General features: G+C 46.9%; 24 non-coding genes across 24 annotated transcripts; 13 read left to right on the top strand and 11 right to left on the bottom strand.

The window, feature by feature from the left end:
• Window positions 1-550: 550 nt before the first annotated feature.
• Window positions 551-622, bottom strand: trnae-uuc (transfer RNA glutamic acid (anticodon UUC)). Its single transcript has one exon. It is a non-coding gene; the product is annotated as a tRNA-Glu (tRNA).
• Window positions 623-877: 255 nt separating this feature from the next.
• On the bottom strand, window positions 878-994 carry LOC130416228 (U5 spliceosomal RNA). Its single transcript, XR_008906061.1, has one exon. It is a non-coding gene; the product is annotated as a U5 spliceosomal RNA (small nuclear RNA).
• Window positions 995-1,599: 605 nt separating this feature from the next.
• On the top strand, window positions 1,600-1,671 carry trnad-guc (transfer RNA aspartic acid (anticodon GUC)). The gene has a single exon. It is a non-coding gene; the product is annotated as a tRNA-Asp (tRNA).
• A 473-nt stretch (window positions 1,672-2,144) lies between these two features.
• Window positions 2,145-2,216, top strand: trnaw-cca (transfer RNA tryptophan (anticodon CCA)). Its single transcript has one exon. It is a non-coding gene; the product is annotated as a tRNA-Trp (tRNA).
• A 515-nt stretch (window positions 2,217-2,731) lies between these two features.
• On the bottom strand, window positions 2,732-2,803 carry trnae-uuc (transfer RNA glutamic acid (anticodon UUC)). The gene has a single exon. It is a non-coding gene; the product is annotated as a tRNA-Glu (tRNA).
• Window positions 2,804-4,325: 1,522 nt separating this feature from the next.
• On the top strand, window positions 4,326-4,397 carry trnaw-cca (transfer RNA tryptophan (anticodon CCA)). Its single transcript has one exon. It is a non-coding gene; the product is annotated as a tRNA-Trp (tRNA).
• Window positions 4,398-5,957: 1,560 nt separating this feature from the next.
• On the top strand, window positions 5,958-6,029 carry trnad-guc (transfer RNA aspartic acid (anticodon GUC)). Its single transcript has one exon. It is a non-coding gene; the product is annotated as a tRNA-Asp (tRNA).
• Window positions 6,030-6,511: 482 nt separating this feature from the next.
• trnaw-cca (transfer RNA tryptophan (anticodon CCA)) lies at window positions 6,512-6,583 on the top strand. The gene has a single exon. It is a non-coding gene; the product is annotated as a tRNA-Trp (tRNA).
• A 515-nt stretch (window positions 6,584-7,098) lies between these two features.
• On the bottom strand, window positions 7,099-7,170 carry trnae-uuc (transfer RNA glutamic acid (anticodon UUC)). The gene has a single exon. It is a non-coding gene; the product is annotated as a tRNA-Glu (tRNA).
• A 255-nt stretch (window positions 7,171-7,425) lies between these two features.
• Window positions 7,426-7,542, bottom strand: LOC130416233 (U5 spliceosomal RNA). The gene has a single exon (XR_008906066.1). It is a non-coding gene; the product is annotated as a U5 spliceosomal RNA (small nuclear RNA).
• Window positions 7,543-8,146: 604 nt separating this feature from the next.
• On the top strand, window positions 8,147-8,218 carry trnad-guc (transfer RNA aspartic acid (anticodon GUC)). The gene has a single exon. It is a non-coding gene; the product is annotated as a tRNA-Asp (tRNA).
• Window positions 8,219-8,691: 473 nt separating this feature from the next.
• On the top strand, window positions 8,692-8,763 carry trnaw-cca (transfer RNA tryptophan (anticodon CCA)). Its single transcript has one exon. It is a non-coding gene; the product is annotated as a tRNA-Trp (tRNA).
• A 515-nt stretch (window positions 8,764-9,278) lies between these two features.
• Window positions 9,279-9,350, bottom strand: trnae-uuc (transfer RNA glutamic acid (anticodon UUC)). Its single transcript has one exon. It is a non-coding gene; the product is annotated as a tRNA-Glu (tRNA).
• Window positions 9,351-9,605: 255 nt separating this feature from the next.
• Window positions 9,606-9,721, bottom strand: LOC130416222 (U5 spliceosomal RNA). Its single transcript, XR_008906056.1, has one exon. It is a non-coding gene; the product is annotated as a U5 spliceosomal RNA (small nuclear RNA).
• Window positions 9,722-10,327: 606 nt separating this feature from the next.
• trnad-guc (transfer RNA aspartic acid (anticodon GUC)) lies at window positions 10,328-10,399 on the top strand. Its single transcript has one exon. It is a non-coding gene; the product is annotated as a tRNA-Asp (tRNA).
• Window positions 10,400-10,873: 474 nt separating this feature from the next.
• Window positions 10,874-10,945, top strand: trnaw-cca (transfer RNA tryptophan (anticodon CCA)). The gene has a single exon. It is a non-coding gene; the product is annotated as a tRNA-Trp (tRNA).
• Window positions 10,946-11,460: 515 nt separating this feature from the next.
• trnae-uuc (transfer RNA glutamic acid (anticodon UUC)) lies at window positions 11,461-11,532 on the bottom strand. The gene has a single exon. It is a non-coding gene; the product is annotated as a tRNA-Glu (tRNA).
• Window positions 11,533-12,640: 1,108 nt separating this feature from the next.
• trnas-aga (transfer RNA serine (anticodon AGA)) lies at window positions 12,641-12,722 on the bottom strand. Its single transcript has one exon. It is a non-coding gene; the product is annotated as a tRNA-Ser (tRNA).
• A 118-nt stretch (window positions 12,723-12,840) lies between these two features.
• Window positions 12,841-12,913, top strand: trnak-cuu (transfer RNA lysine (anticodon CUU)). The gene has a single exon. It is a non-coding gene; the product is annotated as a tRNA-Lys (tRNA).
• Window positions 12,914-13,128: 215 nt separating this feature from the next.
• On the top strand, window positions 13,129-13,202 carry trnan-guu (transfer RNA asparagine (anticodon GUU)). The gene has a single exon. It is a non-coding gene; the product is annotated as a tRNA-Asn (tRNA).
• An 876-nt stretch (window positions 13,203-14,078) lies between these two features.
• trnas-aga (transfer RNA serine (anticodon AGA)) lies at window positions 14,079-14,160 on the bottom strand. Its single transcript has one exon. It is a non-coding gene; the product is annotated as a tRNA-Ser (tRNA).
• A 117-nt stretch (window positions 14,161-14,277) lies between these two features.
• On the top strand, window positions 14,278-14,350 carry trnak-cuu (transfer RNA lysine (anticodon CUU)). Its single transcript has one exon. It is a non-coding gene; the product is annotated as a tRNA-Lys (tRNA).
• Window positions 14,351-15,269: 919 nt separating this feature from the next.
• trnas-aga (transfer RNA serine (anticodon AGA)) lies at window positions 15,270-15,351 on the bottom strand. Its single transcript has one exon. It is a non-coding gene; the product is annotated as a tRNA-Ser (tRNA).
• A 118-nt stretch (window positions 15,352-15,469) lies between these two features.
• trnak-cuu (transfer RNA lysine (anticodon CUU)) lies at window positions 15,470-15,542 on the top strand. The gene has a single exon. It is a non-coding gene; the product is annotated as a tRNA-Lys (tRNA).
• Window positions 15,543-16,084: the final 542 nt, after the last annotated feature.

The following is a 16,084-nucleotide window of genomic DNA, read 5'->3' as shown; positions in this document are numbered from 1 at the left end:
CTGAGGCATCACCTCCTCTTTGACGGACCACATTCAGAGCATTTTGTCTCACAAGCTCCAGCTTAATTGGTGCCGACTTGTCCTGCAAAGATAGGTTGTATTTTATTGTTCTCGCCTGGTCAGTTGGATCCTGCAGAAGATATCCCAGCGGGATAAAAGCACGACTGCCCACTTTAGATCTTTTGGATGTTTAAGGTTTTCTCCATGTAGAGGTGTGGTTAAAAACGTCAAGATATTGTAAAGACATCTCGTAAAAATTGTCCCAGATGTACCTTCTGTACTTTTCAGTTGTCGGCACCCAGAACGCAGCACTTTGTGTCCAGCACTTGTTGCCTGAGACCTCAGGACGCACCATATAATACAACGTAAATACTGTTTGCTCACTTGAGTTTGGATTGTGCAAAGGAGTTAAAATGTAGAAGGTGCCAAGAAAGGCTGATATACGAGATAAGTGACTATTTGTTTGATCTCCTACACAGCTGACTCGTCAGAGCCTCACCGCTAAACAGCAGCTTTTTCATTAGAAAATAACCAATTGAGAAAATGGTAATTCCCGTACCGGGAGTTGAACCCGGGCCGCCTGGGTGAAAACCAGGAATCCTAACCGCTAGACCATATGGGACGCCTTAGCTGTCTTCTTCCGACCTGGAGCCGACGTGCACTTCAACTGTTTCCCAGCACAGAGGAAGCGAAATAACAATCACACATTTGAAGTGCATCGCAGAAGATTTTCTACCTATCTGAGCAGGTGCTGACAATAAACTTGCAACAAACGTGGTGAAACCAAGAGTCCCAAAACAGCTAGGAGACAACGATGTGCAGAAGCAATCCGACAGAGGCAGATTCTTAAACGCTCTGGTTCTTGGCACAATAACGAAGGCCTGCTGTGAGCAGAGCCGTCCAAAATTACATTAAACTCACGGTGGTTTCATTCTGCGGAAATCTTTCGTAAAAGGCAGAACATTTATGCGTAGATCAAGAGAAACTCGAGCTGCACCCATCAGCTCTAGACCCAGTGTGCTTCCTATGTAGCACCGCAATGTTCAAGGGGCTAATATTTGGTCGAGGCTCTTACCTGATAATTCACTCTGGGAGGGGCCAAAGAGACAAATTTCTCTTCCATCAACAAATTACTGCAAAAGCCAAGTCTGAAGAGATGCTCCTGAAGCTAGCATCCTACAGACCACAGGTACTAGCATCTAGATCTTCTAAGAAATAAAATACAAATCTTCAATCTCCGACAACTCTAGCTTGAATCAGAACAATGGTACTGTTTAGCGTGTTGACACATGGTTCATATGCTCTCCTACTTTGGATAAAAGCATCTGCCAAATGAAAAATGCAAATGGATAGAGTTCGGCGTCCTTCTTCCTCTAGTGAATTTCTTTTAACCAACAAATTAAAGTGTGATGATGTGTGGACAATTCCACCGAGGTCCAAAGGAGGATTCAGAAAGTCTGCACAACACTCTAAATTAGCCAAGCTTGCAGCCTTCCTCCTGCACACATCCAATATCAAAAAACTAATCTTTTCCAAAGAGAATGCTATGAGATATCGGTTGCAGTTCGGCACAAAAACATTTCCGCAGTTGCAAGCCAGTCCTCGTTAGTATAGTGGACAGTATCTCCGCCTGTCACGCGGAAGACCGGGGTTCGATCCCCCGACGGGGAGCTTGAGTGTCCATGTGGGTCATCCCTGCTTTGTCAGCACTTATGTGCAGCAAGGTATGCTCTGTCAGTAGAACATGAGACTCTTAATGTCAGGGTCGGTAGAGGATATGATTCAGCGTCGTGTGCTCGAGCCCCACGTTGGCCGTGCAAATGACTTTTGATCTTGGTGTTTTTCACCTAGGCCTCGGTTCCCAGGCTTAGTGACAGAACAGTCAGGCAGCTTCTTGGAAAATACTGAACACTTGACGACTTAACCGTTATGCTGCAAAGGCGGCTCTCGGAAAACAAACGCTATATTTTCTTGCTGCGACGTTCGTTGTTATGACTTTGCAAACCTCTGCTGTTTCTTTCCAAGTCAAACCGTTGCTCTGTAGAGAACAACAAATTTGACGTCTCTTTCTGCCGCCGTCTCCTGATGGCTTTCGTGCAACTGTCCGTCTCTGTGGCGCCATCGTTGGCGACTGCCCAGCGAGAGGCCTCGTGGCGCAACGGTAGCGCGTCTGACTCCAGATCTGAAGGTTGCGTGTTCAAATCACGTCGGGGTCAAGATTTCTTTCTGCATGTACGGCTTGTTAACAACACCGTGAGGCTGATGTCTCACACTAAGTGCTGCTAGGAAGTTGTTCACCGAGATTACGTTTTAGAACCAAAGGGAGCTTTTTGTACCCACATGACTGCCCACTTTAGCTCTTTTGGATGTTTAAGATTTTCTCCATGTAGAGGTGTGGTTAAAAACGTCAAGATAGTGTAAAGACATCTCGTAAAAATTGTCCCAGATGAACCTTCTGTACTTTTCAGTTGTCGGCACCCAGAACGCAGCACTTTGTGTCCAGCACTTGTTGCCTGAGACCTCAGGACGCACCATATAATACAAGGTTAAATACTTTTTGCTCACTTGAGTTTGGATTGTGCAAAGGAGTTAAAATGTAGAAGGTGCCAAGAAAGGCTGATATACGAGATAAGTGACTATTTGTTTGATCTCCTACACGGCTGACTCGTCAGAGCCTCACCGCTAAACAGCAGCTTTTTCATTAGACAATAACCAATTGAGAAAATGGTAATTCCCGTACCGGGAGTTGAACCCGGGCCGCCTGGGTGAAAACCAGGAATCCTAACCGCTAGACCATATGGTACGCCTTAGCTGTCTTCTTCCGACCTGGAGCCGACGTGCACTTCAACTGTTTCCCAGCACAGAGGAAGCGAAATAACAATCACACATTTGAAGTGCATCGCAGAAGATTTTCTACCTATCTGAGCAGGTGCTGACAATAAACTTACAACAAACGTGGTGAAACCAAGAGTCCCATAACAGCTAGGAGACAACGATGTGCAGAAGCAATCCGACAGAGGCAGATTCTTAAACGCTCTGGTTCTTGGCACAATAACGAAGGCCTGCTGTGAGCAGAGCCGTCCAAAATAACATTAAACTCACGGTGGTTTCATTCTGCGGAAATCTTTCGTAAAAGGCAGAACATTTATGTGTAGATCAAGAGAAACTCGAGCTGCACCCATCAGCTCTAGACCCAGTGTGCTTCCTATGTAGCACCGCAATGTTCAAGGGGCTAATATTTGGTCGAGGCTCTTACCTGATAATTCACTCTGGGAGGGGCCAAAGAGACAAATTTCTCTTCCATCAACAAATTACTGCAAAAGCCAAGTCTGAAGAGATGCTCCTGAAGCTAGCATCCTACCGACCACAGGTACTAGCATCTAGATCTTCCAAGAAATAAAATACAAATCTTCAATCTCCGACAACTCTAGCTTGAATCAGAACAATGGTACTGTTTAGCGTGTTGACACATGGTTCATATGCTCTCCTACTTTGGATAAAAGCATCTGCCAAATGAAAAATGCAAATGGATAGAGTTCGGCGTCCTTCTTCCTCTAGTGAATTTCTTTTAACCAACAAATTAAAGTGTGATGATGTGTGGACAATTCCACCGAGGTCCAAAGGAGGATTCAGAAAGTCTGCACAACACTCTAAATTAGCCAAGCTTGCAGCCTTCCTCCTGCACACATCCAATATCAAAAAACTAATCTTTTCCAAAGAGAATGCTATGAGATATCGGTTGCAGTTCGGCACAAAAACATTTCCGCAGTTGCAAGCCAGTCCTCGTTAGTATAGTGGACAGTATCTCCGCCTGTCACGCGGAAGACCGGTGTTCGATCCCCCGACGGGGAGCTTGAGTGTCCTTGTGGGTCATCCCTGCTTTGTCAGCTCTTATGTGCAGCAAGGTATGCTCTGTCAGTAGAACATGAGACTCTTAATGTCAGGGTCGGTAGAGGATAAGATTCAGCGTCGTGTGCTCGAGCCCCACGTTGGCCGTGCAAATGACTTTTGATCTTGGTGTTTTTCACCTAGGCCTCGGTTCCCAGGCTTAGTGACAGAACAGTCAGGCAGCTTGTTGGAAAATACTGAACACTTGACGACTTAACCGTTATGCTGCAAAGGCGGCTCTCGGAAAACAAACGCTATATTTTCTTGCGGCGACGTTCGTTGTTATGACTTTGCAAATCTCTGCTGTTTCTTTCCAAGTCAAACCGTTGCTCTGTAGAGAACAACAAATTTGACGTCTCTTTCTGCCGCCGTCTCCTGATGGCTTTCGTGCAACTGTCCGTCTCTGTGGCGCCATCTTTGGCGACTGCCCAGCGAGAGGCCTCGTGGCACAACGGTAGCGCGTCTGACTCCAGATCAGAAGGTTGCGTGTTCAAATCACGTCGGGGTCAAGATTTCTTTCTGCATGTACGGCTTGTTAACAACACCGTGAGGCTGATGTCTCACACTAAGTGCTGCTAGGAAGTTGTTCACCGAGATTACGTTTTAGAACCAAAGGGAGCTTTTTGTACCCACATGACTGCCCACTTTAGCTCTTTTGGATGTTTAAGATTTTCTCCATGTAGAGGTGTGGTTAAAAACGTCAAGATAGTGTAAAGACATCTCGTAAAAATTGTCCCAGATGTACCTTCTGTACTTTTCAGTTGTCGGCACCCAGAACGCAGCACTTTGTGTCCAGCACTTGTTGCCTGAGACCTCAGGACGCACCATATAATACAAGGTTAAATACTGTTTGCTCACTTGAGTTTGGATTGTGCAAAGGAGTTAAAATGTAGAAGGTGCCAAGAAAGGCTGATATACGAGATAAGTGACTATTTGTTTGATCTCCTACACAGCTGACTCGTCAGAGCCTCACCGCTAAACAGCAGCTTTTTCATTAGACAATAACCAATTGAGAAAATGGTAATTCCCGTACCGGGAGTTGAACCCGGGCCGCCTGGGTGAAAACCAGGAATCCTAACCGCTAGTCCATATGGTACGCCTTAGCTGTCTTCTTCCGACCTGGAGCCGACGTGCACTTCAACGGTTTCCCAGCACAGAGGAAGCGAAATAACAATCACACATTTGAAGTGCATCGCAGAAGATTTTCTACCTATCTGAGCAGGTGCTGACAATAAACTTACAACAAACGTGGTGAAACCAAGAGTCCCAAAACAGCTAGGAGACAACGATGTGCAGAAGCAATCCGACAGAGGCAGATTCTTAAACGCTCTGGTTCTTGGCACAATAACGAAGGCCTGCTGTGAGCAGAGCCGTCCAAAATAACATTAAACTCACGGTGGTTTCATTCTGCGGAAATCTTTCGTAAAAGGCAGAACATTTATGTGTAGATCAAGAGAAACTCGAGCTGCACCCATCAGCTCTAGACCCAGTGTGCTTCCTATGTAGCACCGCAATGTTCAAGGGGCTAATATTTGGTCGAGGCTCTTACCTGATAATTCACTCTGGGAGGGGCCAAAGAGACAAATTTCTCTTCCATCAACAAATTACTGCAAAAGCCAAGTCTGAAGAGATGCTCCTGAAGCTAGCATCCTACCGACCACAGGTACTAGCATCTAGATCTTCCAAGAAATAAAATACAAATCTTCAATCTCCGACAACTCTAGCTTGAATCAGAACAATTGTACTGTTTAGCGTGTTGACACATGGTTCATATGCTCTCCTACTTTGGATAAAAGCATCTGCCAAATGAAAAATGCAAATGGATAGAGTACGGCGTCCTTCTTCCTCTAGTGAATTTCTTTTAACCAACAAATTAAAGTGTGATGATGTGTTGACAATTCCACCGAGGTCCAAAGGAGGATTCAGAAAGTCTGCACAACACTCTAAATTAGCCAAGCTTGCAGCCTCCTGCACACATCCAATATCAAAAAACTAATCTTTTCCAAAGAGAATGCTATGAGATATCGGTTGCAGTTCGGCACAAAAACATTTCCGCAGTTGCAAGCCAGTCCTCGTTAGTATAGTGGACAGTATCTCCGCCTGTCACGCGGAAGACCGGGGTTCGATTCCCCGACGAGGAGCTTGAGTGTCCTTGTGGGTCATCCCTGCTTTGTCAGCTCTTATGTGCAGCAAGGTATGCCAGGCATGCTCTGTCAGTAGAACATGAGACTCTTAATGTCAGGGTCGGTAGAGGATAAGATTCAGCGTCGTGTGCTCGAGCCCCACGTTGGCCGTGCAAATGACTTTTGATCTTGGTGTTTTTCACCTAGGCCTCGGTTCCCAGGCTTAGTGACAGAACAGTCAGGCAGCTTGTTGGAAAATACTGAACACTTGACGACTTAACCGTTATGCTGCAAAGGCGGCTCTCGGAAAACAAACGCTATATTTTCTTGGGGCGACGTTCGTTGTTATGACTTTGCAAACCTCTGCTGTTTCTTTCCAAGTCAAACCGTTGCTCTGTAGAGAACAACAAATTTGACGTCTCTTTCTGCCGCCGTCTCCTGATGGCTTTCGTGCAACTGTCCGTCTCTGTGGCGCCATCGTTGGCGACTGCCCAGCGAGAGGCCTCGTGGCGCAACGGTAGCGTGTCTGACTCCAGATCAGAAGGTTGCGTGTTCAAATCACGTCGGGGTCAAGATTTCTTTCTGCGTGTACGGCTTGTTAACAACACCGTGAGGCTGTTGTCTCACACTAAGTGCTGCTAGGAAGTTGTTCACCGAGATTACGTTTTAGAACCAAAGGGAGCTTTTTGTACCCACATGACTGCCCACTTTAGCTCTTTTGGATGTTTAAGATTTTCTCCATGTAGAGGTGTGGTTAAAAACGTCAAAATAGTGTAAAGACATCTCGTAAAAATTGTCCCAGATGAACCTTCTGTACTTTTCAGTTGTCGGCACCCAGAACGCAGCACTTTGTGTCCAGCACTTGTTGCCTGAGACCTCAGGACGCACCATATAATACAAGGTTAAATACTGTTTGCTCACTTGAGTTTGGATTGTGCAAAGGAGTTAAAATGTAGAAGGTGCCAAGAAAGGCTGATATACGAGATAAGTGACTATTTGTTTGATCTCCTACACAGCTGACTCGTCAGAGCCTCACCGCTAAACAGCAGCTTTTTCATTAGAAAATAACCAATTGAGAAAATGGTAATTCCCATACCGGGAGTTGAACCCGGGCCGCCTGGGTGAAAACCAGGAATCCTAACCGCTAGACCATATGGGACGCCTTAGCTGTCTTCTTCCGACCTGGAGCCGACGTGCACTTCAACTGTTTCCAAGCACAGAGGAAGCGAAATAACAATCACACATTTGAAGTGCATCGCAGAAGATTTTCTACCTATCTGAGCAGGTGCTGACAATAAACTTGCAACAAACGTGGTGAAACCAAGAGTCCCAAAACAGCTAGGAGACAACGATGTGCAGAAGCAATCCGACAGAGGCAGATTCTTAAACGCTCTGGTTCTTGGCACAATAACGAAGGCCTGCTGTGAGCGGAGCCGTCCAAAATTACATTAAACTCACGGTGGTTTCATTCTGCGGAAATCTTTCGTAAAAGGCAGAAGATTTATGCGTAGATCAAGAGAAACTCGAGCTGCACCCACCAGCTCTCGGCCCAGTGTGCTTCCTATGTCGCACCGCAATGTTCAAGGGGCTAATATTTGGTCGAGGCTCCTACCTGATAATTCACTCTGGGAGGGGCCAAAGAGACAAAGTTTTCTTCAATCAACAAATTACTGCAAAAGCCAAGTCTGAAGAGATGTTCCTGAAGCTAGCATCCTACCGACCACAGGTACTAGGATCTGGATCTTCCAAGAAATAAAATACAAATCTTCAATCTCCGACAACTCTAGCTGAATCAGAACAATGGTACTGTTTAGCGTGTTGACACATGGTTCATATGCTCTCCTACTTTGGATAAAAGCATCTGCCAAATGAAAAATGCAAATGGATAGAGTTCGGCGTCCTTCTTCCTCTAGTGAATTTCTTTTAACCAACAAATTAAAGTGTGATGATGTGTGGACAATTCCACCGAGGTCCAAAGGAGGATTCAGAAAGTCTGCACAACACTCTAAATTAGCCAAGCTTGCAGCCTTCCTCCTGCACACATCCAATATCAAAAAACTAATCTTTTCCAAAGAGAATGCTATGAGATATCGGTTGCAGTTCGGCACAAAAACATTTCCGCAGTTGCAAGCCAGTCCTCGTTAGTATAGTGGACAGTATCTCCGCCTGTCACGCGGAAGACCGGGGTTCGATCCCCCGACGGGGAGCTTGAGTGTCCATGTGGGTCATCCCTGCTTTGTCAGCACTTATGTGCAGCAAGGTATGCTCTGTCAGTAGAACATGAGACTCTTAATGTCAGGGTCGTTAGAGGATAAGATTCAGCGTCGTGTGCTGGAGCCCCACGTTGGCCGTGCAAATGACTTTTGATCTTGGTGTTTTTCACCTAGGCCTCGGTTCCCAGGCTTAGTGACAGAACAGTCAGGCAGCTTGTTGGAAAATACTGAACACTTGACGACTTAACCGTTATGCTGCAAAGGCGGCTCTCGGAAAACAAACGCTATATTTTCTTGCGGCGACGTTCGTTGTTATGACTTTGCAAATCTCTGCTGTTTCTTTCCAAGTCAAACCGTTGCTCTGTAGAGAACAACAAATTTGACGTCTCTTTCTGCCGCCGTCTCCTGATGGCTTTCGTGCAACTGTCCGTCTCTGTGGCGCCATCTTTGGCGACTGCACAGCGAGAGGCCTCGTGGCGCAACGGTAGCGCGTCTGACTCCAGATCAGAAGGTTGCGTGTTCAAATCACGTCGGGGTCAAGATTTCTTTCTGCATGTACGGCTTGTTAACAACACCGTGAGGCTGATGTCTCACACTAAGTGCTGCTAGGAAGTTGTTCACCGAGATTACGTTTTAGAACCAAAGGGAGCTTTTTGTACCCACATGACTGCCCACTTTAGCTCTTTTGGATGTTTAAGATTTTCTCCATGTAGAGGTGTGGTTAAAAACGTCAAGATAGTGTAAAGACATCTCGTAAAAATTGTCCCAGATGTACCTTCTGTACTTTTCAGTTGTCGGCACCCAGAACGCAGCACTTTGTGTCCAGCACTTGTTGCCTGAGACCTCAGGACGCAAAATATAATACAAGGTTAAATACTGTTTGCTCACTTGAGTTTGGATTGTGCAAAGGAGTTAAAATGTAGAAGGTGCCAAGAAAGGCTGATATACGAGATAAGTGACTATTTGTTTGATCTCCTACACAGCTGACTCGTCAGAGCCTCACCGCTAAACAGCAGCTTTTTCATTAGAAAATAACCAATTGAGAAAATGGTAATTCCCGTACCGGGAGTTGAACCCAGGCCGCCTGGGTGAAAACCAGGAATCCTAACCGCTAGACCATATGGGACGCCTTAGCTGTCTCCTTCCGACCTGGAGCCGACGTGCACTTCAACTGTTTCCCAGCACAGAGGAAGCGAAATAACAATCACACATTTGAAGTGCATCGCAGAAGATTTTCTACCTATCTGAGCAGGTGCTGACAATAAACTTGCAACAAACGTGGTGAAACCCAGAGTCCCAAAACAGCTAGGAGACAACGATGTGCAGAAGCAATCCGACAGAGGCAGATTCTTAAACGCTCTGGTTCTTGGCACAATAACGAAGGCCTGCTGTGAGCAGAGCCGTCCAAAATTACATTAAACTCACGGTGGTTTCATTCTGCGGAAATCTTTCGTAAAAGGCAGAACATTTATGCGTAGATCAAGAGAAACTTGAGCTGCACCCATCAGCTCTAGACCCAGTGTGCTTCCTATGTAGCACCGCAATGTTCAAGGGGCTAATATTTGGTCGAGCCTCTTACCTGATAATTCACTCTGGGAGGGGCCAAAGAGACAAATTTCTCTTCCATCAACAAATTACTGCAAAAGCCAAGTCTGAAGAGATGCTCCTGAAGCTAGCATCCTACCGACCACAGGTACTAGCATCTAGATCTTCCAAGAAATAAAATACAAATCTTCAATCTCCGACAACTCTAGCTTGAATCAGAACAATGGTACTGTTTAGCGTGTTGACACATGGTTCATATGCTCTCCTACTTTGGATAAAAGCATCTGCCAAATGAAAAATGCAAATGGATAGAGTACGGCGTCCTTCTTCCTCTAGTGAATTTCTTTTAACCAACAAATTAAAGTGTGATGATGTGTTGACAATTCCACCGAGGTCCAAAGGAGGATTCAGAAAGTCTGCACAACACTCTAAATTAGCCAAGCTTGCAGCCTTCCTCCTGCACACATCCAATATCAAAAAACTAATCTTTTCCAAAGAGAATGCTATGAGATATCGGTTGCAGTTCGGCACAAAAACATTTCCGCAGTTGCAAGCCAGTCCTCGTTAGTATAGTGGACAGTATCTCCGCCTGTCACGCGGAAGACCGGGGTTCGATTCCCCGACGGGGAGCTTGAGTGTCCTTGTGGGTCATCCCTGCTTTGTCAGCTCTTATGTGCAGCAAGGTATGCTCTGTCAGTAGAACATGAGACTCTTAATGTCAGGGTCGGTAGAGGATAAGATTCAGCGTCGTGTGCTCGAGCCCCACGTTGGACGTGCAAATGACTTTTGATCTTGGTGTTTTTCACCTAGGCCTCGGTTCCCAGGCTTAGTGACAGAACAGTCAGGCAGCTTCTTGGAAAATACTGAACACTTGACGACTTAACCGTTATGCTGCAAAGGCGGCTCTCGGAAAACAAACGCTATATTTTCGTGCGGCGACGTTCGTTGTTATGACTTTGCAAACCTCTGCTGTTTCTTTCCAAGTCAAACCGTTGCTCTGTCCGAGAACAACACATTTGACGTCTCTTTCTGCCGCCGTCTCCTGATAGCTTTCGTGCAACTGTCCGTCTCTGTGGCGCTATCGTTGGCGACTGCCCAGCGAGAGACCTCGTGGCGCAACGGTAGCGCGTCTGACTCCAGATCAGAAGGTTGCGTGTTCAAATCACGTCGGGGTCAAGATTTCTTTCTGCGTGTACGGCTTGTTAACAACACCGTGAGGCTGATGTCGCACACTAATTGCTGCTAGGAAGTTGTTCACCGAGATTACGTTTTAGAACCAAAGGGAGCTTTTTGTACCCACATGACTGCCCACTTTAGCTCTTTTGGATGTTTAAGATTTTCTCCATGTAGAGGTGTGGTTAAAAACGTCAAGATAGTGTAAAGACATCTCGTAAAAATTGTCCCAGATGTACCTTCTGTACTTTTCAGTTGTTGGCACCCAGAACGCAGCACTTTGTGTCCAGCACTTGTTGCCTGAGACCTCAGGACGCACCATATAATACAAGGTTAAATACTGTTTGCTCACTTGAGTTTGGATTGTGCAAAGGAGTTAAAATGTAGAAGGTGCCAAGAAAGGCTGATATACGAGATAAGTGACTATTTGTTTGATCTCCTACACAGCTGACTCGTAAGAGCCTCACCGCTAAACAGCAGCTTTTTCATTTGAAAATAACCAATTGAGAAAATGGTAATTCCCATACCGGGAGTTGAACCCGGGCCGCCTGGGTGAAAACCAGGAATCCTAACCGCTAGACCATATGGGACGCCTTAGCTGTCTTCTTCCGACCTGGAGCCGACGTGCACTTCAACTGTTTCCCAGTACAGAGTAAGCGAAATAACAATCACACATTTGAAGTGCATCGCAGAAGATTTTCTACCTATCTGAGCAGGTGCTGACAATAAACTTGCAACAAACGTGGTGAAACCAAGAGTCCCAAAACAGCTAGGAGACAACGATGTACAGAAGCAATCCGACTGAGGCTGATTCTTAAACGCTCTGGTTCTTGGCACAATAACGAAGGCCTGCTGTGAGCGGAGCCGTCCAAAATTACATTAAACTCACGGTGGTTTCATTACCACCGTACCTATCTGAGCAGGTGCTGACAATAAACTTGCAACAAACGTGAACTTGTCCAACTAGTCCAACTTGTCCAAGCAAAATCCTTGACAACTGTCTCTGTGGCGCAATCTGTTAGCCCATTCGGCTGTTTACCGAAAGGATGGTGGTTCAAGCCCACCCAGGGATGAAAGCTTTGTGGCGACCAGCTGTAGTTTTCTGACCCAAAAATGCTGAGGCCCGCCAGTGGAGCTTACTCAACAGAGTCTAAAAACAATACGGCTTTGCAAACACACTGAAAGAAAAGATGCCTTTGGCTTCTAAAGCCGGGAGTTAAACCCGGACCGCTTGGGTGAAACCAGGAGTCCTGACTGCTGGACCATGCCTGACACCTCAGCAAGCGCAAAACGGACTGCAACTGTTTCCAAGAGATTAAGAATCAGAGTAGCGACCCCACATTTTCAATGCAAGTCGGAAAGACTTTTCATTTCTCTGCACGTGTACTAGCAGTGATTGGATGAGCTGGGTTTAAACATTCTAAAGAACAGCTGAAGAAGTGCTTGGCGCGGCTCTTTTTGAACAAAATGCAGTGCGTTGTTCGCCCGATTGAAGGCGTTCGCCACCAACACATTTCCAAAGCGAGCGGGAAGCAGTTTATTCAACCCCCCCCCAAAAAGTTGCCTCGATCCAGATTCGCTGAGACCACAACACAGAGTACTAACCAACCACACGGCTGCACAGGGCTCAGACGAGATGAAGTTTGCTCTTTCGCCTCTAGAGATACAAATCAGCATCTGAGCTTAATACACCGCAAACGTAGTCGGCAGGATTCGAACATGCGCAGGGAGACCCCAATGGATTTCTAGTCCATCGCCTTAACCACTCGGCCACGACTATGCAGGGTTTATATGTCGTCTCGCATTCGTTTCGACAGGGACTTCCCCAGCGATGGCACCCTACAACCTCGCCTGACCGTTTGGAAACACTGACAGACAAGGGCTGGCCGTGGCATCCAGCCCGGCTAGCTCAGTTGGTAGAGCATGAGACTCTTAATCTCAGGGTCGTGGGTTCGAGCCCCACGTTGGGCGCCAGGGCTACCCCAGTCAGGGGCCCTTTCCAAAGGTGCCCCGTCCACCAGACCTAGTGCTGGGATTTTCTTGAGACAAGTGCAACTTCCTCACTCTTATGTTTCCAAAGGGGGTTCTCTGAAAATGAGCATGACGCTCATTTAGTTTTGATACGCTTTTGGCCATTAATTCCGAGTCAAAACTAGCGACTTGTCCAAGCAAAACCCATGAAAACCGTCTCTGTGGCGCAATCGGTTAGCGTGTTCGGCTGTTAACCGAAAGGATGGTGGTTCAAGCCCACCCAGGGACGAAAGCTTTGTGGAGAGCAGCTGCAGTTTTCTTTCCCCAAAATGCTGAGGCCCGCCAGTGGAGCTTACTCAACAGAGTCTTACTCTAAAACAATACGGCTTTGCCAACACACTGAAAGAAAAGATGCCTTTGGCTTCTTAAGCCGGGAGTTAAACCCGGACCGCTTGGGTGAAACCAGGAGTCCTGACTGCTGGACCATGCCTGACACCTCAGCAAGCGCAATACGGACTGCAACTGTTTCCAAGAGATTAAGAATCGGAGTAGCGACCCCACATTTTCAATGCAAGTCGGAAAGACTTTTCATTTCTCTGCACGTGTACTAGCAGTGAACAACAGAAAGAAGAACTACGATTTGAGAAGTATAATCCTCGTTAGTAGGTTGGACAGTATCTCCGCATGTGACGCCGTAAAACAGAAATGATGAGGAGGCTCCTCCCAGACCGAGCTGAGCTGTCTGGGCTTGTGTCGGTACGTGCCAAGTTCTTCCGCCAAGCCTCCTCCGAAATGATTCCCCGACGGGGAGTTAAGCCTTTTCTTTGCCGCTTTCCAATTGCTTGGATTAGCTGGGTTTAAACATTCTAAAGAACAGCTGAAGAAGTGCTTGGCGCGGCTCTTTTTGAACAAATTGCAGTGTGTTGTTCGCCCGATTGAAGGCATTCGCCACCAACACATTTCCAAAGCGAGCAGGAAGCAGTTTATTCAAGCCCCCCCCAAAAAGTTGCCTCGATCCGGATTCGCTGAGACCACAACACAGAGTACTAACCAACCACACGATCAAAGCGAGCTAACAGACGGCTGCACAGGGCTCAGACAAGATGAAGTTTGCTCTTTCGCCTCTAGAGATACAAATCAGCATCTGAGCTTAATACACCGCAAACGTAGTCGGCAGGATTCGAACCTGCGCAGGGAGACCCCAATGGATTTCTAGTCCATCGCCTTAACCACTCGGCCACGACTACACAGGGTTTATATGTCGTCTCGCATTCGTTTCGACAGGGACTTCCCCAGTGATGGCACCCTACAACCTCGCCTGACCGTTTGGAAACACTGACAGACAAGGGCTGTCCGAGGCAACAGCCCGGCTAGCTCAGTCGGTAGAGCATGAGACTCTTAATCTCAGGGTCGTGGGTTCGAGCCCCACGTTGGGCGCCAGGGCTACCCCAGTCAGGGGCCCTTTCCAAAGGTGCCCCGTCAACCAGACCTAGTGCTGGGATTTACTTGAGACAAGTGCAACTTCCTCACTCTTATGTTTCCAAAGGGGGTTCTCTGAAAATGAGCATGACGCTCATTTAGTTTTGATACGCTTTTGGCCATTAATTCCGAGTCAAAACTAGCGGGAGTTAAACCCGGACCGCTTGGGTGAAACAAGGAGTCCTGACTGCTGGACCATGCCTGACACCTCAGCAAGCGCAATACGGACTGCAACTGTTTCCAAGAGATTAAGAATCGGAGTAGCGACCTCACATTTTCAATGCAAGTCGGAAAGACTTTTCATTTCTCTGCACGTGTACTAGCAGTGAACAACAGAAAGAAGAACTACGATTTGAGAAGTATAATCCTCGTTAGTAGGTTGGACAGTATCTCTGCATGTCACGCCGTAAGACAGAAATGATGAGGAGGCTCCTCCCAGACCGAGCTGAGCTGTCTGGGCCTGTGTCGGTACGTGCCAAGTTCTTCCGCCAAGCCTCCTCCGAAATGATTCCCCGACGGGGAGTTAAGCCTTTTCTTTGCCGCTTTCCAATAGCTTGGATGAGCTGGGTTTAAACATTCTAAAGAACAGCTGAAGAAGTGCTTGGCGCGGCTCTTTTTGAACAAATTACAGTGCGTGGTTCGCCCGATTGAAGGCGTTCGCCACCACCACATTTCCAAAGCGAGCGGGAAGCAGTTTATTCAACCCCCCCCAAAAAGTTGCCTCGATCCAGATTCGCTGAGACCACAACACAGAGTACTAACCAACCCCATACGATCAAAGCGAGCTAACAGACGGCTACACAGGGCTCAGACGAGATGAAGTTGCTCTTTCGCCTCTAGAGATACAAATCAGCATCTGAGCTTAATACACCGCAAACGTAGTCGGCAGGATTCGAACCTGCGCAGGGAGACCCCAATGGATTTCTAGTCCATCGCCTTAACCACTCGGCCACGACTACACAGGGTTTATATGTCGTCTCGCATTCGTTTCGACAGGGACTTCCCCAGCGATGGCACCCTACAAACTCGCCTGACCGTTTGGAAACACTGACAGACAAGGGCTGTCCGAGGCATCCAGCCCGGCTAGCTCAGTCGGTAGAGCATGAGACTCTTAATCTCAGGGTCGTGGGTTCGAGCCCCATGTTGGGCGCCAGGGCTACCCCAGTTAGGGGCCCACCCTAAAGGTGCCCCGTCCACCAGACATAGTGCTGGGATTTTCTATAGACAAGTGCAACTTCCTCACTCTTATGTTTCCAAAGGGGGTTCTCTGACAACGAGCATGACACTCATTTAGTTTTGCTACGCTTTTGCCCTTTAATTCCGAGTCAAAACTAGCAACTTGTCCAAGCAAAAGCACTTGAATTGAATTGCTCTTGTGTATGAAATGTGTTATAAAAAATAAACGTGTCTTGCCTATTACCTTAGAATGAGTTACTTCTATCTACATACAGCGCGGGTGGAGTGAGCAGTTGGTTACAATCCGCAACCTTGCCACTAGATTTCACTGACTGGACCTTTAAATGGATACTCCACACCCAAAAATGTAAAAATTCTGTCATGAATTACTCCCCCTCAAGTTAATCCAAACATGTATACATTTCTTTCTGTTGGACATGAAGAGAGATATTTGGAAGAATGTTTGCTAACTGTTTTAAGGTGGAAAACATAACAGAGACAAACCATGCACACCCT

Source organism: Triplophysa dalaica, unplaced genomic scaffold, assembly GCF_015846415.1.
Source record: "Triplophysa dalaica isolate WHDGS20190420 unplaced genomic scaffold, ASM1584641v1 Contig2, whole genome shotgun sequence".
NCBI lineage: Eukaryota > Metazoa > Chordata > Actinopteri > Cypriniformes > Nemacheilidae > Triplophysa > Triplophysa dalaica.
Note: the sequence above shows the minus strand (reverse complement) of the source record. Positions and strands in the feature narration are given on the sequence as shown.